The sequence below is a fragment of the Rhamphochromis longiceps genome, linkage group LG7 (assembly GCF_057381845.1).
Source record: "Rhamphochromis longiceps isolate RC_006_pf linkage group LG7, R_longiceps_female_GT1.1, whole genome shotgun sequence".
NCBI classification, from domain to species: domain Eukaryota; kingdom Metazoa; phylum Chordata; class Actinopteri; order Cichliformes; family Cichlidae; genus Rhamphochromis; species Rhamphochromis longiceps.
In genome coordinates, this window is record NC_140563.1 from 61,950,576 (window position 1) to 61,957,744 (window position 7,169).

Sequence of the window (7,169 nt, forward strand, 5' to 3'; positions counted from 1 at the left end):
AATACCGATAAAAAGCCTGAAAACCATACATTTCACACCTGAGCCTCAACTCTCGCGGCCCGGCACAAAACGACTCACGGACCGGCACCGATCCGAGGCCCGGGGGTTGGGGACCGCTGCATTAAGTGCACTAATTTCTCACACTTATCAGTGGCTCATGGTTGCTTAAGGCCTATGTCTGTACTTGACCACAGAGGCAGAGCATCATTCAACCTGCCAGCTGCCTATCTTGGGAGCTTTTCAAGGATGACAGACTCCACTTTCTCTGCAGCAAGACAGCTCATAACTTTTTTACAGTGTCTCCATGTCCTCATACTTCTATATGTTCTTCTGTAATAGATAACTATACACTATCATTGCAATCTACACTACAGCTCAAACGTTTGAAGTCAGTTTTCACCTGGTTTATAACCATGTGATCTGTCCACACAGGAGTGATTGTTTCTAAAATTTGGCGCACGTATAAGTGTGTTGACATTTCCTAATGCATCATGGGTGATTTAACATAAATGATTCATTTAACACACATCTGTGAAAACATTTCTGATCATTTTCATGTAATATTATGTTAAAAGTAAATGTAAATTATTAATTAAAAAGACGACAGTTTGAATCTGACCACAAACCTTTGAGCAGTAGTGTGTGTTGTATGCATGTGTCTGTCTGTATCTGATCAGGATTTTGTCATCAGTGTCAACAAAACGCTCATTTTTTAGCTGTGTCCATCATCAAAATTGAGTTGGAGTGTTTTAACTCTGATGGCAATCTCTCCCTAACAAGTCCACTTTATTGCGTGCTCATTTTCTCCTATTAGTGGTTCATAGGAGTCTAACTAATGAACTGTATGCATGTTTCCTAATCTGTCACACTTATCAGTGGCTCATGGTTGCTTAAGGCCTATGTCTGTACTTGACCACAGAGGCAGAGCATCATTCAACCTGCCAGCTGCCTATCTTGGGAGCTTTTCAAGGATGACAGACTCCACTTTCTCTGCAGCAAGACAGCTCATAACTTTTTTACAGTGTCTCCCTGTCCTCAGACTTCTATATATTCTTCTGTAATAGATAACTATACACTATCATTGCAATCTACACTACAGCTCAAAGGTTTGAAGTCAATTTTCACCTGGTTTATAACCATGTGATCTGTCCACACAGCAGTGACGGTTACTAAAAATGGGCCCATGTATAAGTGTGTAGACATTTCCTAATGCATCATGGGTGATTTAACATAAATGATTCATTAAACACACATCTGTGAAAACATTTCTGATAAACTTTGCCTAATTTTATGTTATAGCAAATATAATTTTAAAATTAAAACAAGAATGTTTGAATCTGACCACAAACTTTTGAGCAGTAGTGTGTGTTGTATGCATGTGTCTGTCTGTATCTGATCAGGATTTTGTCATCAGTGTCAACAAAACGCTCATTTTTTAGCTGTTTCTATCATCAAAAATTGAGTTGGAGTGTTTTAACACTGATGGCAATCTCTCCCTAACAAGTCCACTTTATTGCGTGCTCATTTTCTCCTATTAGTGGCCCATACGTATATAATTAGGAAACATGCATTAAGTCAGTGGTCCTCAACCTTTTTTGCGCCACGGACCGGTTTATGCCCGACAATATTTTCACGGACCGGCCTTTAAGGTGTCGCGGATAAATACAACAAAATAAAACTAGTACCGGTACCGGAAAAAAAGAAGATTTATTTATAACACACTTGAAAAGACCCAGGGACACCGAGTTAACGATAAAAACGATAACAAAATAACGCTGAATACCGATAAAAACCCTGAAAACCATACATTTCACACCTGAGCCTCAACTCTCGCGGACCGGCACCTTTCCGAGGCCCGGGGGTTGGGGACCGCTGCATTAAGTGCACTAATTTCTCACACTTATCAGTGGCTCATGGTTGCTTAAGGCCTATGTCTGTACTTGACCACAGAGGCAGAGCATCATTCAACCTGCCAGCTGCCTATCTTGGGAGCTTTTCAAGGATGACAGACTCCACTTTCTCTGCAGCAAGACAGCTCATAACTTTTTTACAGTGTCTCCCTGTCCTCAGACTTCTATATATTCTTCTGTAATAGATAACTATACACTATCATTGCAATCTACACTACAGCTCAAAAGTTTGAAGTCAATTTTCACCTGGTTTATAACCATGTGATCTGTCCACACAGGAGTGATGGTTACTAAAAATGGGCCCATGTATAAGTGTGTAGACATTTCCTAATGCATCATGGGTGATTTAACATAAATGATTCATTTAACACACATCTGTGAAAACATTTCTGATCATTTTCATGTAATATTATGTTAAAAGTAAATGTAAATTATTAATTAAAAAGACGACAGTTTGAATCTGACCACAAACTTTTGAGCAGTAGTGTGTGTTGTATGCATGTGTCTGTCTGTATCTGATCAGGATTTTGTCATCAGTGTCAACAAAACGCTCATTTTTTTAGCTGTTTCTATCATCAAAAATTGAGTTGGAGTGTTTTAACACTGATGGCAATCTCTCCCTAACAAGTCCACTTTATTGCGTGCTCATTTTCTCCTATTAGTGGTTCAAAGGAGTCTAACTAATGAACTGTATGCATGTTTCCTAATCTGTCACACTTATCAGTGGCTCATGGTTGCTTAAGGCCTATGTCTGTACTTGACCACAGAGGCAGAGCATCATTCAACCTGCCAGCTGCCTATCTTGGGAGCTTTTCAAGGATGACAGACTCCACTTTCTCTGCAGCAAGACAGCTCATAACTTTTTTACAGTGTCTCCCTGTCCTCAGACTTCTATATATTCTTCTGTAATAGATAACTATACACTATCATTGCAATCTACACTACAGCTCAAACGTTTGAAGTCAGTTTTCACCTGGTTTATAACCATGTGATCTGTCCACACAGCAGTGATGGTTACTAAAAATGGGCCCATGTATAAGTGTGTAGACATTTCCTAATGCATCATGGGTGATTTAACATAAATTATTCATTAAACACACATCTGTGAAAACATTTCTGATAAACTTTGCCTAATTTTATGTTATAGCAAATATAATTTTAAAATTAAGACAAGAATGTTTGAATCTGACCACAAACTTTTGAGCAGTAGTGTGTGTTGTATGCATGTGTCTGTCTGTATCTGATCAGGATTTTGTCATCAGTGTAAACAAAACGCTCATTTTTTAGCTGTTTCTGTCATCAAAATTGAGTTGGAGTGTTTTAACTCTGATGGCAATCTCTCCCTAACAAGTCCACTTTATTGCGTGCTCATTTTCTCCTATTAGTGGCTCATAGGAGTCTAACTAATGAACTGTATGCATGTTTCCTAATCTGCCACACTTATCAGTGGCTCATGGTTGCTTAAGGCCTATGTCTGTACTTGACCACAGAGGCAGAGCATCATTCAACCTCAATTCAAATATTATTCCTTAAAACTTGCATAGATCACCAATTATGAATGACGATTGATTAAATATTAACTGGTGTATGGATTGCAACAATAATAGCGAGTGTGTAGATTATATTACCTTTCCTCAGTTTATCACATTAAATCTCAGCTTACTAGTGACCCAGCATTTTTCTAAGTACAGAAGTGCTAAACAACATCATTTTTTCAAGTAATATAAAAATCATCTTTATATATTACCTTTTTAAACATCCCATTTTTCTTTCTAATGTCATTAAAACAATTTTGCACATTTGAATAACAGTAGTCAGACCTCCAGATCTTTTAAGCTTTCAGTTTTTTTCTCAGTGTCACACATGGATTAGTTTTCGTCTATTTCAATAAGAAAGTCAAATCTTCAAACCCTAAAGCAATCTTTGTTTCTTTCAATCATTCCAATATTTTTCATCTTCTGTTATATAATTGCAGTTAACCAGGGCTTAGCTACTCTGATCTACAGGAATTTTGGGGGTGTGGATACCCATTTTCTTTTTTTCATAGGTGCGGAGCCTTTTTCTACAAAATTACGAATAAACTGCATTTTTTAAAATTACCTTTAACATAAATGTAGACTGACAAGTAACTCAACCTTTAACACAGTGATCAGTAGAGAAGAAAGAAAATAACCCATTTCAAAATTTCTAGTTCAGATCAAAATTATTGTTCTGATTAAGGAAACAGTAAATCTGGCCACATTATTGTCCCGATCCTCCAATTTTCCCTTTCCAATGTGACTAAATAAAATTAAAAAATTTTTTAAATAAAAGCAGTTGCACACCCAGATATTTCTTACAGTAAAAATCCTCCAGCAACCTTTCAAAATAAATTTTTTTGTCTTTCCTCAATTTTGAGACCAACTGAACCCACAAACCTGAAGCTGCAGACCCCAAACTAACCAAATTTAATGTTTCCTTAATCAGCACAGTAATTTTTAAGTCTTTATGTGTTATGTTTACTCACAGTTTTGATGCTTGCTTCTTCGACTTGACCCACGATTAGCTCTGCACCATCGCTCTGCTGTTTCCTCTCTCCTCATGCTTCTCCTTCATGCGTCCTGTCCTCAAATATAATCCAACCTGCCTCCTTGTTTCCTCCTTGACTTGTATTCGCAAAATTTCCAGTTAAATTAAGAGTAATCCAGAAAAGTTTTCCTGCTTCAAAAGCTCTTCCAGTTGCCTGTCTTCTTGTCCTCCTTCAAATGTGCATTTTATGAATTTGTATTTATTTGACTTCATATTGCCATGACAACATAACACAGAGCATCATGGTAGATTAAAGCAGGTGGTTCTGTCCGCTACAGAAATGCTGATAAACTCAATTTATTTGAGTTGTCTTAACTTAGAAAAACTAAGTAAGATGGAAGTTTTTCTTCTCAGTGTGGAAGGATGAAAGATGTGTTTTGAAAATGCCACGTCACTACCGTCCTCCTCCCTAGCACGGATCAGTCCGCATGTTCATGGTGCCAGCATTTTTTATGGAATATGTTGAGCAAACCTAGAAAAGCGTCAGCTCAAGGGATTATTGTTGTCATTGCTGTGGATCTTTACCTGATACACTGACTTGGTGAGTAAATGTTTACTCTTATTCAAACTGATTTTGTGGCTTCTCTTAGTTTAGCACCAGGTTTATAATCGTGCTAGCTAGTTAGTGTTAGCCTAGCGTTGCTGCTGCGGCTGGGCTCATGTTACTTAAAAATTAACACCACAGCCTTAAAAACCTTACATAAAAATATGTCTGTGAAATTTTCTGTTGATTGTTTGAAATAAAAAAGTGAGATAAGAGCCCAGACAAAATTCTTCGGGGGGGGGGGGGGGGGGGGTGAAAACAATAAGCCAAGAGTTAGCTGTGCTTGCGGACTCTTATCAAGCCTTGACCTCCCGGTCAGCTGGGTAACAGAGCTCTCCGAAAACGTGGAAGCACTTTTGCAAATATGTGATATTTTGATAAATTAAGTAGATATTTGAGCATTACACAGCTACATTCTCCACTGAAAATATCTTAAAAGGTTATTTTGTGACCCAGAAAGGGTAATCTAGGGGAAAGGAGGATCGCATATGTCGGCCATGGTTGTCGGAGCCTGTGCGTACTTGTAAGCGCGCCAATGGCGGAGGAGCGCGGCTTATTGCTTTTTCTGGGTCACAAAATCAACTTTTAAGATATTTTCAGGCGAGAATGTAGCTGTCGAAAGTTCAAATATCTGCTCGATTTATCAAGACATCACATATTTGCAAAAATGCCCCGACGTTTTCTGAGATGTCCATTTTTTTCATGCTTTGTGGCACCTTGAACATCTGTGGCATCTATTAATGTCAAATCTAGCCTTTATTTAACAACATAAGCAAACTCTATGTTACAATGATTGCACAGCCATTAAGGATCAAATCGGTTTCTGAAAAATGTTCTGTTTTTTCTCCCTCTGCTTGCTTCTTACTGTCTTTGAGGCTCGGGACCAGCACTCCTGCTGTTGGACAGAAAGACATCAACTCAGTGGTAAGTATTTTGGTTTTCCAATATATTAGCAACTGTCAGTGACATTTATATTAATCAGGCTGAACTTTAGATCAGCCTGTTTTACTTATTGTTTTATTTGTTTTTTGGTTTGGGGAAGTTGTTTCTTTACTGATCTTTTCCTGTCTTCTGTTATTAGACTTGAGATATGACTGCACTAGGCTGTTGCTGGTGACTCCAGTTAATTCTACAAGACATGCTGTGTAAGTAAACAAACAACAACAGTTTGGTCTGCATTTCTTGAAAGATCACATCCCCCAAACTTAGTTTAGAGGGTCTACACTGAATATAGTGAAGTCTGCAAATTTTCTAACAGCAAAATTTGTTTTGTGCCCAAATCATTTTGCACATCATTAGAATGAAAGTTATTGGCCATGTTTGCATAGCCCTTTTTAAAATGATGCTTTCATGACATTATTGTGTGTCGGGTGGGGGTCAGGGCTATCCAGACTGACAATTGGGACATTGAATGTCACCTCTCCAGTGGGGAAGGAGCCTGAGATTGTCCAAATTGGAGTCTGTTTTATACCAAATGCAGAAAAAAATGTTTTAAGAAAGCAATTAAGTTCATGTTCCAAAAAATATGATTGTTTGCTTGCAGGACACCAGGAGAGATGAGTCCTCCGTCACAGATGGTGTGGTCAGTGAAGATGGTCGCCTGCAGGTTCAAGCTCACTGCATCTCCAACCCACATCCACTGCCACTGTACTTAAGGGAAGTTAAAGACTTTCTTCTGCACCTACATTTGGATCACCTCGATCCATGATAGTCATTCAGGCAGTAATGCCTGGACTGGAAACAAGCCATCCTTAAAATATTACAACATTCCAGCTCATGTGTTGGAATGCAAAACAAATGTGTTGTTTAAATTAGAGACTGCACTTGTGACAGAACAACACATATTTTTATTTTGATTATATAAGTAATGTAAGTACAAAACAAACTTGTGGTAGGCCTAAACTTATTTTCAGAATAATTACATCTGCGACCTTGTTTCATTGTAAGATTATAACAGTGATGGCAATATAATTGTTTGTTGTTCAGCAGAACAGTGTCCAGTATGTTGGCTGTTATACTTTGTTGTGTTTGAAAATAAAAGTTGGTCTGATTTTAACATCCTTACAAAAAGTGTTGTTAATTATTTTTAATCATATTCAGGTTACCACAAATTGTTTTTTCATTTAGTTGAACTTGAAATGTTTGTC

At 37.9% G+C, this 7,169-nt stretch overlaps 1 long non-coding RNA gene across 1 annotated transcript; it reads left to right on the forward strand.

Annotated features, from left to right (window-relative positions):
• The first annotated feature begins 4,901 nt into the window (after positions 1 to 4,901).
• On the forward strand, positions 4,902 to 6,945 carry LOC146666600 (uncharacterized). Its single transcript, XR_014912446.1, has 3 exons — positions 4,902 to 5,019; positions 5,898 to 5,946; positions 6,566 to 6,945. It is a non-coding gene; the product is annotated as an uncharacterized LOC146666600 (long non-coding RNA).
• Positions 6,946 to 7,169: the final 224 nt, after the last annotated feature.